Here is an 18164-nt window from a genome sequence, read left to right as displayed (position 1 = left end):
GCAGTAATATATTCTGGGGATTAAGTTAAACCAAATGTTTGTAACAACGGCAATGTAGTCATGTTAACAGTTAGGATTATCATCTTGGTGGATATTTACTGCAGTTACATTCAAATTTACCCTTTATTTTACCCCTCTGGACACTGTTTGATCATTTTCATCTCCTTTTGATAAATTCCATTTTAGATTAAAACCAACAGAAAGCATCCTTTAACATTTTAAAAGCCTTGCCGTTTATTTTCTTTTAAAATGTTTATACTTTTTTTCCCCTCTTTGAGCTGCTGCTCACCCTGCTGCCTTCACAGTGATGAGGGTAAGCTGTGAGAGCCCTGCTTGAGAAAGTTCTTTAAGTTCCTTGGCTACATTTGACACTGCTTGGTGCTCTTAACTTTCAAACCGAGCCATAGCTGAACACCACATGCATCTTTCCTCGTTTCCCTTTGATGTCACATCTGTTTCCTGCCACTTGGTCACTTCATGGCAGTACAGGTAAGAGGCCCCATGTTGCCTCTGTACACTAGGCAACTTAGCTCTCTGGTTGCTGTGCTTAGAGGGAGCTGGTGTAGAAAGCCCCATCCATAGATGACTTTACCTGCAGCTAGCCTTCTGTTGCCTCCTGTGGCCCTGGCCAACTCCTGGGTGCAAAATTCAACAAGATGAGGAACTTTCTCAAAAGCACCTTGCTGCTTAGAGGACTGTTTCTGAAATTGTTCTGTCATACTATTTTTGTTGACTGGTATTTTAAAAATTCTTTGTAGCTCATTAGGCCATAAGGGACACCTTGTCGTGTTTTTAATCCATAAAATGGGTGGAGGAGGGTAACGGGGAATTTACACTTTCAGTGGCTTTGCTGTTGTTTTGTTTTACTGCTTTTGACCATATACACACAAGGGTGACGTTTAGTCCTCCACACTGAAAGAGAAGAGAGAAGCCCATGAGCCCCTCAGAGTGTCTGTGACCCAGGTGCTTTGAGAGACGCTCCCAGAGCTGTGCTGTGCTGGTGGGCGTGACGGTCACTCTCTCAGGCCACCTCACCACAATGAGCTCAGAGAACCCCGGGACGAACGCTTGCAACAATGGCAATGTCCTCATGTTAACAGTTGGGATTATCGTCCCAGTGAATACTCACTGTGGTGACGTTCAAATTTACCCTTTTGGACACTGTTTGACCAGAGGAGCAGGAAAACTTTGTTCCTTCCTGGGTTGTTTCCAGGCGTTGTTTACTGCCTTCACTCCTTCCGCTAACCACTCAGTCCCCACGTGTGAACTGATGGTCCATCTTCCTGTGACACAGTGGTTTTTAACCAGAATTGCTCCTAGATCACCTACAAACCTCTTGGGGAGTTCCCTGGTGGTCCAGTGGTTAGGACTCTGCACTTCCACCACAAGGGACCAGGATCCAATCCCTGGTTGGGGAACTAAGATCCCACATGCAGAGTGGTGCCGCCAAGAAAAAAAATTTTTTAATAGAATTTTCCTTTTTAAAAATTTTTCATTAGTGTCTCTCCCCACTTTCACAATACTCTAGTGAAAACACTATTATCAAATTCAGCTTTACTTTCCAAACCTCTCTGCGGTATCTAAAAGGAACTTCAAACTTAATATGTCTCCAGTTTTTTTTTCTAACACCACAAAATAATCTGGTCCTTCTGCAGTCTTCCAATGTCATTCAGTGCAACATCATTCACTCAGTTCAAGCCTTGATTGTTCTCTTTCTCTCATATATTATGCATAATTCATCAATGCTTTATTGGCTGTTCTTCCAAAAATACCCCTGAATCCATTCATGTCTCTCCATTTCCTGTTATTCCAGCCCATTCACCAACAGTCTTCACTGGTTCACTGGGACTTAGCCAACATCCTCCTGGTAGCCCTCCATCTTCACTCTTACCTCACAACATACATGTTCTACACAACATATTTGTTTAAAAAACAAAAAACAGATGAGATCAGGTTGTGTCCAATAGCTTCCCACTTAGAATAAATTCTCTTTCCTAAGGCCTGTCTCATCTGACCTTTGCCTAACTCATCAAACCTCATCTCAGATCACTCCTCTCACCACCACCTGTGCTCCAGCAGTAGGGGCTCCTGTACATTCCCTCACCATTCTGTGCTGCAGAAAAATCTCAGAGTCTTCATTTCTTCTGGGTCTCCTCAAATGTCTACCTCCTAGAACATCTGTTGTTCAGTTCCTTCTTAGTGAAGTCAGTCAGTCGTGTCCGACTCTTTGCGACCCCATGGACTGTAGTCCAGCAGGCTCCTCTGTCCATGGGATTCTCCAGGCAAGAATACCGGAGTGGGTTGCCATTTCCTTCTCCAGGAAATCCTCCCAACCCAGCATTCGAACCCAGGTCTCCAGCATTGTAGGCAGGTGCTTTACCATCTGAGCCACCAGGGAAGCTAAAAAATTTCTCAGCTCAGCTCAAAGTCACTTCCTCTCTCTGACCATTCAATGTGAAGCAGCCACCACCCAACCCATCGCTTCTTTTTACAGTATGCAGTTTTCTTTCCTTCAAGACACTTGCAACAAATGAAATGATTTTAGTTGACATCTCAAGACAGGTAGAGCTGCTTTTAAAGGTACTCTCCAAGGATTAGTTCAGTAAGGAAAAGCCTTGGGAAAGATAAATTCTGAGAAAGTCTAAAAACAATACCTCATCTTTGAGGATAGCGCCTAGATTTCACAGGTATTACTGGTTTCCTTTCTGTGTGTGTGTTTTGTTTTTGTTTTGTTTTTTTTGAGGGGGTGGCTATAGTACTGAGTCTTTGTTGCTGCGTGGATGTTTCTCTAGTTACAGAGAATGGGGACTACTCTCTAGCTATGGTGTATAGGCTTCTCATCATGGTGGCTTCTCTCATTGCAAGAGTACAGGCTCTAGGGCATGTGGGTTTCAGTACTTACTGCTCCCACGCTCTAGAGCACAGGCTCAATAGTTGTGGCTCACAGGCTTAGCTGCTTCACAGCAGGCGGGATCTTCCCAAATCAGAGATGGAACCTGTGTCTCCCTACATTGGCAGGCAGATTCTCTACCACTCAGGTTCCGTCTCTGAGCCACCAGGGAAGCCCCCTTCCCTTTTTTGGTATTTATATATTTATTTGGCTGCACCAGGTCTAAGTTGCAGCATGCAGGATCTTCAATCTTTGTTGCAGCATGGGGTCTATTTTAGTTGCAGTATGAGGGAGCTAGTTCCCTGACCAGGGATCAAACCCAGGCCCCTTGCTTTGGGAGCCCAGAATCTTAGCCACTGGATCACCAGGGAAGTCCCTTACAGGCTTTCTTGAATGTCCTTTGGAGAAGTTTGGAATTTTGTGAGTATAATCACTAATTTAGCTCTAGCTCTAACATCTGAGCTCTTTGACTAAGTCATATGGCCCAAAGAATGTTGGATCCTGTATTCTACGTTCCTCTGTCTCAACCAAAAGCCACAAATTCAGGGGATTTCTTGCCTCTTTTTTGTAAATTTTTATCCTATCATCACCTATGACTTGGGGCAACTTTAGTGATGACCTAAGTATTCTGGTCCTTACTTCTCACCGTGGAGAAGTCCTTCTATGGTTAATTTAAGAAGTGACTACTTTTCCACTAAACTTCTTTTTGAGAAAAAGGCATTAGTTTGGCCTCCTTCTGAGTGATAACACCATTTGTGCTTTCAGAAACTAATTGGGAGATGCCCATTTTGAATTCTTTGATACTCTTGATGAATAAGAAATATACATGTATAATTCTCCTTTATTGCTGATGGGAGTTAAAAAACACATGTCTTATGGAATTAAGTTTTCTTACTCCACTATAATAATAGCTAGGTTAGGGTTTTATTTTTTCTTTCTGACTTCAGAAATTCTGAAATCAGTGTCCAGCCAACAGTAATTACTGCTCATTACAATAATCATCACCATCAGCCTGATCTGTCCCCTGGAGAACAAGTCAGGGCCTAAGGAAATGCATTTTTATCTAGGAGGATGATGAATTTTACCTGAGACCTAGTGTGGCCTCTCAAGGAGACAAATTTGATGACTGACACTGGCAGCTGTTAATATATTGAATTCCTAAGTCAGAATTATTGTTTTAAGTGTTTTCTGAGTGAAACCATATTCAAAAGAATCTGAAATTTCAATCTCATGTTGAAAAGTCTTTACAGGTCCCATATATGAAATGGAAATAAGAAAAATGTGGAAAAAAATGTGAGAAGTTTATTAAGCAAGGAAGGTAATTTCAGCAGTCACCCATATTACAGAGAAGTGGAAATCAACCTCTGCTTCCAAGTTTGGGGGTTCCCTTTAAAATAACATGCAATAGAATGGCTGGGGAGGAGGGTAAATGCCAGAGTGAGAGCAGATACTGTAAGTGGTTTACAGAGGAAAACCATAAAATCTCAGGATTGAAACCAATCTGAGACTTCAATCCCATTTTTAAGCACTAGAGTGAAACTTTTCTTTGTACCAAGCATTAGGTATATTCAGGAATCTGAAGTAAGGACCTGGGTTTTATCTTTAAAGAGATCATGGTTCCCTAGTGGGACTATCAGTCAAGATGCAATTCTATCAGGATGGCATTTAGTTACATCCAAGTGAAAAATCCACTTACAGTGGCTAAACTAAAGAGGGTTGTATTCTGGGCTTCCAGTGGTGGTCGGGTAGCCTGGACTACCTGGTGGGCTACTAGTTATGAATCTGCCTTGCAATGCAGAGAACACTAGCTTGATCCCTGGTCCAGGAAGATTCCCACATGCCTTGGGGCAACTAAGCCCATGTGCCACAACTACTGAGCCTGCGTGCTGCAACTGCTGAAGTCTGTGCACAAAGGGCCCACGCTCCACAACATGGGAAGCCACTGCAGCGGAAGCCTGGCACTGCAACTAGAGAGTAACCTCCGCTTGCCACAACTAGAGAAAGCCAGCACAGCAATGAAGACTCAGGGCAAACACAAATTTTTTAAATAAAATAATTTTTTAAAAGAATAGAGGATTGTGTTCCTCCACAGTTAGATCCAGAGATGGGCAGTTCAGAGTTATCCAGGCTCATCCAGGCTCTAATTCCAAATACACCCACCTTCACTAACATAGGGCTTGTCACTCAAGGCTGCCAGGTAGCAGCTTTATCTCCAGCCTCATGCCTCCTTTCAAGACAAAGGAAGGAGAATGAAGAGGAGAGAGAAAGCTGCCTAAATTAGGAAAATAAAGTTTCTCCTGCAAATCTCAGGTAGACATTCACTTATGTCTCCTGGTCAGAATTGTGCAGCAAGGTCACCCCTACCTGCAAAGTGGTCTCAAAAGGCAAGAATTTAACCTTGGTATTTTGCCCCTCCAAACAAAACAAGGATTCTGTTGTAAGAAAAGAGAGAATAGGGGTTGGTTGGTGATAAGTAGTGTCTGCCATAGACTAACAAGTATATTGACAATTATACTACAGTGTGGTTTGTACATAATAAACTTTTGCAGAACACAAGACTATCTATCCTCACATTAGGGGAAATGTTGAGCAGGGCTTCTCTGAGGAAGCAATGTTTGCACTGAATTTCAAAGGGAAAGGGAAATTGTCAGAGTAGACAAAAGCAAGGATTGTTTCAAGAGAGGGACTAAGAGGGTTAAGTGGGCATGGAAAAGTGGTCATTTATCAGAATATTTTCAGTTGCCACTGACAGAATGACAGCTTACACCAAAAGTGCAGAAGTAAGGTTTCAGGTATGGCTGGCTCCAGTAGCCCACATGATGTCACCAAGACTCAATGTGGTCTCTTTTTTCTTCTCTTTGATTCTGCAACGATCAGTAAGCATCTCCAGGCTTATGTCCCATCCTATCAGCAGCCCCAGAAGTTCCAATAAAGTTATGACTATGCATCTCATTGGAAGAACTTTGGACATGCGTCCATAACTCTGACCAATCACTGTGGACAGGAAAACAGGACATGCTGATTGGGCAAGGCTGGGTTCCATGTTCAACTCAGGAGCCCTACCCAAAGCACTTGAATGAAGAATGGGAAAGAAGATTCTTTAAGGGAAAAGTGGAAGTAAATAAAGCAGACCAAAGTAGTGAATGTCTCTAACAGAGAGCAAATTATATTAGTGATATTTAGAAGGTGTAACTTATATGCAGAGTACATCATGAGAAACGCTGGGCTGGAAGAAGCACAAACTGGAATCAAGATTGCCGGGAGAAATATCAATAACCTCAGATATGCAGATGACACCGCCCTTATGGCAGAAAGTGAAGAGGAACTAAAAAGCCTCTTGATGAAAGTGAAAGAGGAGAGTGAACAAGGTGGCTTAAAGCTCAACATTCAGAAGATCACAGCATCTGGTCCCATGACTTCATGGGAAATAGGTGGGGAAACAGTGGAAACAGGGGCTGACTTTATTTTTTGGGGCTCCAAAATCACTGCAGATGGTGACTGCAGCCATGAAATTAAAAGACGCTTACTCCTTGGAAGGAAAGTTATGATCAACCTAGATAGCATATTCAAAAGCAGAGACATTACTTTGCCAACAAAGGTCCGTCTAGTCAAGGCTATGGTTTTTCCAGTGGTCATGTATGGATGTGAGAATTGGACTGTGAAGAAAGCTGAGCTCCGAAGAATTGATGCTTTTGAACTGTGGTGTTGGAGAACACTCTTGAGAGTCCCTTGGACAGCAAGGAGATCCAACCAGTCCATTCTAAAGGAGATCAGCCCTGGGTGTTCTTTGGAAGGACTGATGCTGAAGCTGAAACTCCAGTACTTTGGCCACCTCATGCGAAGAGTTGACTCATTGGAAAAGACTCTGATGCTGGGAGGGATTGGGCAGAAACAGAAGGGGACGACAGAGGATGAGATGTCTGGATGGCGTCACCGACTTGATGGACGTGAGTTTGAGTGAACTCCAGGAGTTGGTGATGGACAGGGAGGCCTGGCGTGCTGCAATTCATGGGGTCGCAAAGAGTCGGACATGACTGAGCAACTGAACTGAACTGAACCGAAGGCAAGAGGTGTGAGAGAACAATTGACTGATTTTGGTGAGGACCGGGAAAGACTCTGAAATGACACTGTAATTCAGGCCTAAGTGTCTTTGTATGATGTTGGTACTAAGCAACCTGGTAACCATACATGTAAGACCTGAGTGGAGATGAGGTGGGGGGAGCAGGGCTGAGAAGGTTAGAGGCAATAATAATAATAATATAGAACAATTATATTTCCTGGCAAGTCAAGGAAAAGAGACATCAAGGAGCAGGAAATATAGGTCTAAAATTTAGAACCGACCACTGAACTGAAGACACTGATTTCTTTCAATCTTCAGGCCCATTAAAAAATAGATTTACTTAAAATGCAAAAGACTCTGGTTTTGAAATTTTCCAGACCACATCCTACCTCAGTTGTCTATATCCTACCTCAGTTGCCACTTTCAATTCTGTAGTGTTTCCCAGCCTCTTCCTCTGATATAATTAATATCTTCAAAACACTAAACCAAAGGGTTAAATTAGCCACAGTTTGAGTAGAGATTGGAATCTGCAGCTACAATGAAAAAATAGCATTTAAATATTTGAACCTACAAGAAGCCAGTAAGCTGTCTATAAGCCAGGTTTAATTAATGTATAGCATTTGTGTACTCCAAAACTGTATGAATAAATCTTCAAAGCCAAATTAGTATTTTAAAATATGAGTTGGCCAATACAAGTCAGCACACAAGCAGAAATATTTCCATTCTTAATCAACATAAAGATTTACAAACTTTAAATAGCGTTTCTCGTAGACAAATTTGGTCTTTCAGCTGCAACCATTGTAACAGAGATTTAGCGACCTGGTTTCAAAAGAACACAAAAGGTTTTTTTAAAATATCTTTTAAATCTACATTAGTTGTATTAATCCTTTAAACTGGAAGTAATTTTATTTTGAATATATCTCTGGAGGTATATGTAATTGTCAGCAGCTCAATAAAACCACTCTTACGTATTGATAGAAATATTACTCAAAATGGATAAGAAATCTAATTTTTATGTATGTTAACAACAGATTATTCTGAAAGTAGACCTGATAAACATGGTCTGTAATAGACATTGTGAGATGTCTAGCCAACAATCATTCTTCCCTTTTCTTTTTTCTTGTAGAACTTGGTTGCTTACAGGTCTCCCAGATAGTTAGTCGCTCAGTCATATCCATCTGTTTGTTACCCCATGGACTGTAACCCATCAGGCTCCTCTGTCTGTGGGATTCTCCAGGCAAAAATACTAAAGTGGGTTGCCATTCCCTTCTCCAGAGGATCTTCCTGACCCAGGGATCAAACCTGGGTCTCCTGCATTGCAAGCAGATGCTTTACCATCTGAGCCACCAGGGAAGCCCTTCCCAGGCGGCACTAGTGGTAAAGATCTGTCTATCGACGCAGAAGACACAAGTTTGGGAAAATTCCACGGATAGAGGAGCCTTACGGGGTGGGGAAGGGGGGGAAAGAGAGAGAGAGAAATAAGTTTCTCACTCTTAAAAAGAGGCACCCTTAAGAGAGAGACCATTTATTATCTCAGTAACCACCTAGGTAGCAGGAGAGACACTGTTGAGCCACTAAGTCAATCTTGAAGCCGCCATACTGGCAGACTTTTAGATAAGATAACATTATCTCTCTACATTTTTTTTTTGTCTTAATAATTGGGAGCTGGGTTTTCTGTTACTTCTTGCCAAAGGATCCTGTTATTTTTTTACACTATTAAAATATTGAGAGATTAAGAAAAATAATAGCAAAAAGTTACATGATTTTTAAAAAGCAAAATACATTTCCCTTCTAGGAATTTACCTTCAGAAACATTCATGTCCCATGCAGAGAGATATATTAAGGTTCAGATTTGTTCACTGAAGCATTGTTTATACTAGCAAAGGAGGGAAAATGTGAATGTTCTTAAATAAGTAAGTGGCTAGAGAATTCCCTGGAGGCCCAGTGGTTAGGACTCAGCATTTTCACTGCCGTGGCCCAGGTTCAATGCTTGGTCATGGAACTAAGATCCCATGGTGTGGCAAAAAAAAGTGACTAAATTTTTTTAAAAAGTGAAATAATGCCATTTGCAGCAACATGGATAAACCTAGAGATTATTATACTAAGTGAAGTAAGTCAGACACAGAAAGACAAATATAATATATCACTTATACATGGAATCTTAAAAAAAATGATACAAATGAACTTATCTACAAAACAGACTCACAAAAATACAAAAAAATTACATATCTTAATTACTTTTCTGTACACCCGAAATTGACACAATATTGTAAATCAACTATACTTCAATCATATATATATATATATAAGATATATGTAGTCTTTGGCTTTACAGATTCAAAAATTTGATCTCCACAGTGCACCAGAGTTTTCAGACTCAAGAAACTTCATGACAACCATACACACAGGGGACTGATATATTAATCATAATGCAATTTATTTATTTAAATAAGAAATATGACCATGACACATAACAGAATGCTCATTTTGGCATGCCCTGTACTTTCCCTGTTAGCAATTAATATTTAAATCATATTATAAACAGAAGATTGCTTGGTGAGCAGTGAGGAATTTGAACTAAGAGAGTTATTTGTATGATTCAAATATTTGATGGCCCTGGATTTTGATAGTCTAATTCTGTCCTTTTCAATTTCTATTTTTTATTAGAGGATGGATACATTTTCAGGAAAAAGTCTTAGAGGGAGCACATATGTAGATATGTAGGTATATATACACCTCTGCTTCTCTCCCTCTCTGCTCTGATTGAAACTCTGGTAGTCTACCCAGAGCACACATACTCAGCCACACCTTCATCTTCTGGAAGGAGCCAGAAGAGGAGCTGGGAGAAGCATTCTGAGGAAGGAGACAGCACTTGTGGAGACACAGAACCATGAAAAGATGTGCCATGTTCTATGAAGGTCAAGCCCTAGCTGCCATGGCAACCCACTCCAGTACTCTTGCCTGGAAAATCCCATGGACGGAGGAGCCTGGTAGGCTGCAGTCCATGGGGTCGCTAAGAGTCGGACACGACTGAGCGACTTCACTCTCACTTTTCACTTTCATGCATTGGAGGAGGAAATGGCAACCCATTCCAGTGTTCTTGCCTGGAGAATCCCAGGGACGGCGGGGCCTGGTGGGCTGCCATCTTTGGGGTCGCACAGAGTCGGACACGACTGAAGCGACTTAGCAGCAGCCACAGCTGCATTGGGCTTGATAACAGACCTTCTGGCTGCTTTCTCTTCCCTGTTTCACATCCCATTCCCCTATCCTGGGTCCTTCACTTCTCAGATAAATTACTCGTACTCCAATCTTCATTTCAACATCTGCTTCTGATGCTGAAACCCAGACTAAGACGTTAGGCCACTGTAGGTGAGGATGAAAAAGGTCTGAATAAGGCAAGGAACCCGGAGACAAAGGAAGTGAATGGGATATACATTCAGAAGATGTTAAAACTATTCACCAAGTAAAGGAATAGAGGTGAAGAAGCGGGGTTTGGGGAAAGACGATAGGCTCAGAGTTGAATACGCTGAGTCTGAAACACCTGAGGAACAGCCTAGTGGAGGTGAGAAGTATGATGTTGGACGTTATCAGCTGGAGCTCAGAAGACTGGCCTGAGATAGAGATACATACTTGATATAGTGGACATTGATCATTTTCGTACTCGGTATCTAAATCTCCTTCGTATTTGCGGAAATATAAAATGAATGGAGGCAGGAATCAGAGTAATCAGCAAGGGAGCAGATTTCCTCTCCCACCAGGGTACAGTCATGTGACCAGGGCTTGGCCAATCAGGTGCCCCGAGCTGGGATTTTTTTTTTTTTTTTTTTTTTTTTTTTTTGCATATTGATAGGATGGCGCACAGAGCCCAGGGCAGTCTGACTATTCAGGGTGGACAGGCAGAATTGAGAGTCCAGGGCAGCAGATGAGGTTTCTGGAGGGATGGCAGCAGCAATGAGGTCCTCTCTTCCACAGTTTCTGCCAGTGACTGCAGGGGAGGGAGCCAAGAATCTGTGCTAGTTTACCATCATGATAGGAACTGCAAGTGAAATTCCATCTTTGTTTTTTGAAAAAGGACCAATATTCTTTTTAAGATGAGAAGTAGGTACATGAATGCTTGTTTTATTTGTTTTATTGTAAGCATTCCTATGTATTTTAAACACACTTTTGTATATACATTTCACAGTAGAGTTTTCAAACAGAGAAATGGAGTTTTGAATAGAAGTAGCTATGTAGAAATTATGTTAAAGGGTGAAAAGGATATAATGTCTTGGATTTGCTTTGAAATAAAGGAGAAAATGAAGATTCACAAAACGTTGATAACTGTTGAAGCTGAGAGATTGGTATGGTGGAGTTTGGGACACTTGTTTATATTTTTACATGCTTGAAAATCTGCCTAATTACAAAATGGAAGTATGGCAGGGTCTGGAAGACAAATGAGAAGTGGGGAGAAACGCTATAGAAGCATCTCCAGGCCTCACAAAAGCACAAATGGAGAACCAACTCTCAGAAATAACCCAGAGGAAACCCAATGTCTCACGTGTTAAAAATGACCAATGCTCAGACTTTAATCAATCTCAATCTAGAAACCTGGCAACTGATTAAACTTTGTTGACTCAGAAAACTAAAGCAGAATATCTGAAGACTCGAGTCACCAACTGCCCCAGTTCACTTTCCAGAAATTCAGACTCCCCAGATCTCGGATTCCCCTCTCACCTGTGTACCACCAAGGGGCTCTTTGGTAAACTATGGCTATTCCCCCTCATTGGTAGACAGTGTCACTCTGGACTATTAATTCTACTTTTCTTCTCCCAAAGCTGAGAAAACCTTTCTCTGCAAATGGATTTCTGATCTTACTTGCCAACCTTGGACAGCCAGAACTTTAAGATACCATTTTATTTCCCTACTCCTTATGCTTTACAGAACCATCTCCACCCCACCCCCACCTTCATCCCTAAGAAGAGAAATTTGGAATGCATTTTCCAAGGGCTGGCTGGAAGGTATTTGAGTGACACCATCCTGGGCCACTAAAAAGAACCAGCTCCCAGGGGTGAAATGAAATCTCTGCTTTTCCAGGATTCCTCCCCTCCTGTTGAGTCTCAAACGTCTGCGACACACTGCCTCATCCGACTTTATTCACCCTTTTATCCCAGTGTCCTAAAGGGAATTTGATCAAAAGCAAATCTCTGAATATAAACCAGCCTCACCTGAAAATTTTATTACAAGTACATTGTTTGTTTGTTTGATGCAGATTGGGGAAGGATGGTGGAAAATCAAGAACTACGGGAAGACGATGGTCCTCACGGCTCCTCCACTGCGGGCTGCTTTCCAGTTGGTGCAACAGGAGATCTGGGGCCTGTGTTTGCTTTTCTTGGCATTCGCAGAGGTGGTGTCTGTAGCTGAAGACACTGGGGCTGTTGCCAGAAGCCCTGCTGGAGCTAAGACTGTGTGATTCCAGGTTCCAAGATCTCATCTGCTCACAGCGATGGGGAACATTTTGATCTTGGCAAACACTCTCATGCCAGAACTCCATGTCCACCCGACTCTTCTCCCTACTTCTCTGACCCGAAGCAGACCCGCGGAGTGACCTCTGGACACACACAGCTTGGCAGCATCACCGTCTCTGAAATTCCCATATCTCCCCAGGGAACTTACCGCAGTGGACACAAACATGATGACAAACTGCTAGTGACTTGGCAGCACATTAACCAGAGGCGCTTCCCTGGGAGCTGCCCCCACAGACGCCCCCAAGGTGGATGCCTGCCTCAGACACTGAATGCTTCTGCCATGCAAATTACCACAGCCTACACAAAATCAGAAAAATAAATGCATCCCTTTAAATGTGTGATACGATCCCCTTCTGTAGGCCTATTCCTGGTCAGTAACATTAGGATGTGTATTCCCTACCCATGCCTGAGCCAGAGCCCAGCTGTCATTCTGACCCCTCCAGAAGGAACTCTGCATGTGGTCAGTCTCTAAAGTCTTCCACACTCAGGCTCCCCATTTCTCACCCCAGCCTCTGCCTCCCATGTGCCTGAGCCTCCAGTCCACTTCCTGACTGTTACCCTTCTCCCACACCCCACGGGAGTCCTTTCCATGCTCACCCACATGCACCTCATTTCCACCCACTCCCATATTCAAGGGCAAGAGTCTGCTCCTTCTGCCTTTCCTCAGGCTCTGAGCTGCTGTTTATCAACAATCCATAGCCAGGAGAGAACACAATGGAGCCCCACATATTCACTCTTTGCCGGCTCTCACTTCCACAGGAACAGCATATTCAGATCTTTTATCCCAATCCCTTAGCCTTTTTCCTGGATACAAAACAGATAGCTTACAGTTGGGGTCAACGGTGTGCTTTTAGTTGAGAAACAGTCTCCATTCATCTGATAGAATCTTTTAAAGTAGTAAGTATTGAGTTTTACTGGGCTTCCCTGGTGGTTCAGCTGGTAAAGAATCTGCCTGCAATGCGGGAGACCGGAGTTCAATTCCTGGGTTAGGAAGATCCCCTGGAGAAGGGACCAGCTATCCACTACAGTATTCTGGCCTGGATAATTCCATGGACTGTATAGTCGTCCATGGGGTCGCAAAGAGTCAGATACAACTGAGTGACTTTCACTTTCACTTTCATTGAGTTTTACTAAGTACTTGGTAAGTACTATCTGATTAAGTCCTTAGTATTAATACCACCCTTTGAAGATGAAGAAATTGTGGTCAAGAGAGATTAAGTTGCCAAAAATGACACAACTATCAAATGATGAAAAGTGAAAGTAGTTCAGTTGTGTCCAACTCTTTGAGACCCCATGGACTATACAGTCCACGGAATTCTCCAGGCAAGAATACTGGAGTGGGTAGCCGTTCCCTTCTCCAGGGGATCTTCCCAACCCAGCGATGGAACCCAGGTCTCCCACACTGCAGGCGGATTCTTTAACAGCTGAGTTTGAGCTTAAGCATTCTGAGCCCAGAGCCCAAGCTTTTAATAGAACGGTATATGGTTTCTCAGCCCCTAGCAGCAACCCCTCTTTTAAATTTTCTTCTCTCTCTTTACAGTACCCCTGGCCCAGGTCACCACTGTCCCAACTTTAAGGACAGTTTACCAGCCTGTACTCCATAAGATTAACCAGAAGTGACCCCTTTACCTTTTTCCTTTGCCATCACTCTGGGGCTCCTCTCAGCTTACTTGCTCTAATTCCTCTAATACCCTAGTGTCAGGATACTTGGTCTACAAGAATCTAAACCCCCAACTCAGGCTGGCTTAACTGACTGCAATATTTATTTTATATCATAGGAATTGTTCAGGGCGGACTGGACTTCAGGGCTGCATGACTGAGCATCTCAACAACACCATCAAGATCCAAGGATCAAGGTTCTTTCCATCTCCCCACTCTGGAGACCTAATCAGAGGCTGGCTGCCCCCAAGAGTTCAGGGTGGCTGCTAAAGACACTGGCCCCACATACTCTCTTGCTGTTGCCCTAGCGCCAGAGAGGGCAGGAACTCTCCTCCAACCATATCTGATTGAATCAACTCCCCACCCCTGGACCAATAACAGGCAAACACACAAAGTAACTGGTTTAAACCCAGATTTCCTGAGCCAATCCTTAGCAAAGAGGATGGGAGTATCATGATTGGTCGAGATCATTCAAGACTCAGTAGGAGCTGGCTTTTCCCTGCCTGGGGAGGAAGTGGACACTTTCTGGATTCTGCTGAGGAGGAAAGGGGGATGGTTGCTACAACCGCTGATTTTACAGTTTGTCCATCAGGGTCACTGCATATAGCTTTGCAGTTTGCACATTGTCCAAGGCACCCAGACAGAGGAGTGAATGGGGGCTGCTCTGCTCACCAAGCTGTGCACCCTGGGGTCTGCTCCCAGGCAGGGGTGCGTCCCCTCACCTCCAAATACCACCAGAGTCTCCTTGTGTTCACCAAGTCGTATGCCCACAGGGTTGTGAACTCCCAGAAGAAGTGCCTTTTTCTAATTTGCACAAAGATACCTGTGGTGGTGATACCTCAGATTTCCCCTCAAGAAAGGACCAGCTGTCCAGGTGTGAGGAGCACAGTTAGCTGACTGCCTCCAACTGTCAGCTCCTCCAAAGTCTTCCTCAGCTTTCTAGGGGAGTTCATGTTTCTTTCCACACGGCCCAAAGCCAATCATTAAGCAAGATAGTGGTTCAAGGGCCCAGTCATTCCTACTCAAAACAGAGCTGCTCTAACTGGCATTCCTTGTCCTGGAGCTCCGGGTCTGGATGACAAAGGGCTTGTCAGGTCTGTGTCCTGGTCTGATGGCTCTACCTGGCCAGTCCTTCTCTTCTCCTTCTGCACACATCCTATTAGCTCCTCAATATGCCTTTTGCACTCCTCACTCCATTTCAGCACCTGGTCCCTAGAGAACCCAACCTGCAGCAGGACCTGTGCGTCTGTCTATATCTTCTGTCTGTACCCTACCCACATATCTTGTACCTCCAGAAGATTTACCCTTCCTCATCTACACTCCACGGCCCCTGCTAAAATGACTTTTTATCTGCTTTTTGACCTTTAGTTCTTTGACCCTCCCCCATTCGTGGTCCACCACCCACCATTTACTTTCCCTTTCATCACACCTCAGCCTGGACCCCATCTTAACCATGACTTTGCTAGCACCTGACTTCTCCCCACCCTTAGGCCAATCCCCAGCCCTGGGAAAACTACAGTAAAAAGGCCTTTCTTCCTTCCTGCTATGAGGCTACTGAAAATCACGTTTAATGACTTAATGACAAATCCACACTATCTAACTTTAATTGGGTCCTCAGGGCTGCTCAGTGATTATTTTACTAATCTCTGTAGACTCCCACTGCGTGGATGCCAAATGTTTTCCTCTCTCTTGACTTCCTAATGTCCTTTCCTCCTAATTTCTCCTTGCACCCTGAGGATGAACTGTTAACTCTCTTCTTTACATGCTGATCAAGTTTCTAGTCACCAAACTTCCCCTACAGTGGGTATGTGTTGCTTTTACCCCACTCCCAGATCCAGTACATGCAAATTTTCCTTGGAGGAATACCCCTTCCCATGCCCAGTTCCTGCAGCTCCAGTGAGCTGCCTCCCACCTCCTCCAAAGCTGGGTATGTGACTCAGGCCTGGCTGCCTAGGGAACAGTAAACACATCAGAGATGGGCATGGGAACAAAGAAAAGCCACCGCAATGAGAAGCCCATGTGTTGCAACCAGAGAGTAGCCCCCACTCTCAGCAACTCTCAGCTCCCCCAAGTGCAGCAACAAAGACTCAGCACAACTCAAAAATAGAAATGTATGTATATGTTTAACTGAGTCACTTTGCTGTACAGCAGAAATAAACACAACATTGTAAATAGACTATCAGTTCAGTTCACTTCTGTCGCTCAGTCGTGTCCGACTCTTTGCGACCCCATGAATCGTGGTACACCAGGCCTCCCTGTCCATCACCAACTCCCGGAGTTCACCCAGACTCACGTCCATCGAGTCAGTGATGCCATCCAGCCATCTCATCCTCTGTCGTCCCCTTCTCCTCCTGCCTTGAATTAAAAAAACAACAACAGTGGTATGTAATATATATACTTTTCTTCATCTTGTTTTTTGCACTTAATAGTATATCTGGAAATAGTTTTATTATAACAGTATGTAGAGATAGTCCTCATTCCTTTGCAGCAGCTTAGTACTTCATTTTGTGTATATACCATATTTTATTCAACCATTCTCTAACTGAAGGCCATATGGGTTGTTTCCAGTATTTCTTTTGCTATTACAAATAGTATTATAATGAACAGCATTGTGTGGTCTTTTTTTTTCTTGGTCAAAAAGTTTTACAAAATATTGTCAAATTTTTCCAGATAGAGATGATGCCATTTTGTTCCCCTTCTTTTAAGATATCTCAGTTCTACAGATTTAATTTGTGACTTTCTTTTTGTGAATGAGGTTAAGCAACTTAACATAAGTTGAGGGGAAATGTATATTTCTTTTTCTGTGAACTGTCTGTTCTTATTCTTTACCTATTTTCCTACTGAGTTCTTGGACTTCTCTCAATTTCTAGAAGTTCTTTGGGAATTCAGGTTTCTTATGTTCTGAGCAGCAAATACTTTCACTGTCTTTTGACTTGGTATGTTATTTTTGCTACAAAGACATTTTTTATGTATGTAGTTGAATTTGTCAAATCTTCTCTTTCAGAGTCTCTGAATTTTGAATCACAGAAAGGCCTTCCCCATTCAGCATTTATAAAGGAACACATCGTGTTTTTCCTTGTACTAGCATAGCTTTTGGGGTTTTTTACATTTATTTGGCTGCATCAGGTCTTGATTGTGGCACACACGGTCTTCATTTCATCGTGCAGGGTCTTTCACTGCAGTGCATGGGCTCTCTCCAGTTGTGGCGTGCAAGCTTGGTAGTGGCAGGATGTGGGCTCCAGGACTCGGGCTTCAGTAGTGTTGGCACACGGGCTCAGTTGCTTCGTGGCATGTGGGATATTCATTCCTGGATCAGGATTGAACCTGCATCCCTGCATTGCAAGGTATTTGGCAAAACTAATACAATTATGTAAAGTTTAAAAATAAAATTAAAAAAAATTGTTGGGAAAAAAAAAAAAACGGTAGATATTCTTCACCACTGGACCACCAGGAAAGTCCCTACTAGCATAGTTTTTTTTACTTTTTTTTTATCCACTTGGAATTTATCTTATTATATATAGTTTAAGGTATTAATCCAACTTCATCTTTTTCAAGTGTTTTCCCAACCAATAATTGTTCAATCCTCAGGAAAACTGATGGAAAAGGCAATGACACCCCACTCCAGTACTCTTGCCTGGAAAATCCCACGGACGAAGGAGCCTGGTAGGCTGCTGTCCATGGGGTCTCTAAGACTCGGCCACGACTGAGCAGCTTCACTTTCACTTTTCATGCATTGGAGAAGGAAATGGCAACCCACTCCAGTGCTCTTGCCTGGAGAATCCCAGGGACAGTGGAGCCTAGTGGGCTGCCGTCTATGGGGTCACACAGAGTGGGACACGACTGAAGTGACTTAGCAGCAGCAGCAGGAAAACTGAGGAGTAAAAGTCACCAGAAACCAAGGTCAAAGAGAAAAAAATCATGAAATGCTTAATTGAAGGTTTTCTTAAGGCTGTGATAATGGGAAGTAACACTACTTAATTATCTGGCCCAGTATACAATGCCAACTGCCAGACATTTTTATTGAGCTGAACTTGAAGAAATTAAAGCCATG

At 43.1% G+C, this 18164-nt stretch overlaps 1 protein-coding gene and 1 long non-coding RNA gene across 3 annotated transcripts in view; one reads left to right on the top strand and one right to left on the bottom strand.

Annotated features, from left to right (window-relative positions):
• MYNN (myoneurin) overlaps positions 1-18164 on the top strand; it is a 131293-nt gene that overhangs the window by 41830 nt on the left and 71299 nt on the right. The gene's annotated exons all lie outside the window — the stretch shown is intronic.
• On the bottom strand, positions 12150-15743 carry LOC129643915 (uncharacterized). Of its 2 annotated transcripts, XR_008710597.1 has the most exons (3): positions 14084-15743; positions 12603-12751; positions 12150-12420 (listed from the first exon to the last, which is right to left on the bottom strand). It is a non-coding gene; the product is annotated as an uncharacterized LOC129643915 (long non-coding RNA). The 2 variants fall into 2 exon arrangements; XR_008710596.1 differs by having other exon boundaries at positions 12150-12751.

This window comes from Bubalus kerabau, chromosome 2 (genome assembly GCF_029407905.1).
Source record: "Bubalus kerabau isolate K-KA32 ecotype Philippines breed swamp buffalo chromosome 2, PCC_UOA_SB_1v2, whole genome shotgun sequence".
NCBI lineage: Eukaryota > Metazoa > Chordata > Mammalia > Artiodactyla > Bovidae > Bubalus > Bubalus kerabau.
The sequence above is the reverse complement of the archived record's forward strand: the minus strand, read 5'-3'. Positions and strand labels throughout refer to the sequence as shown.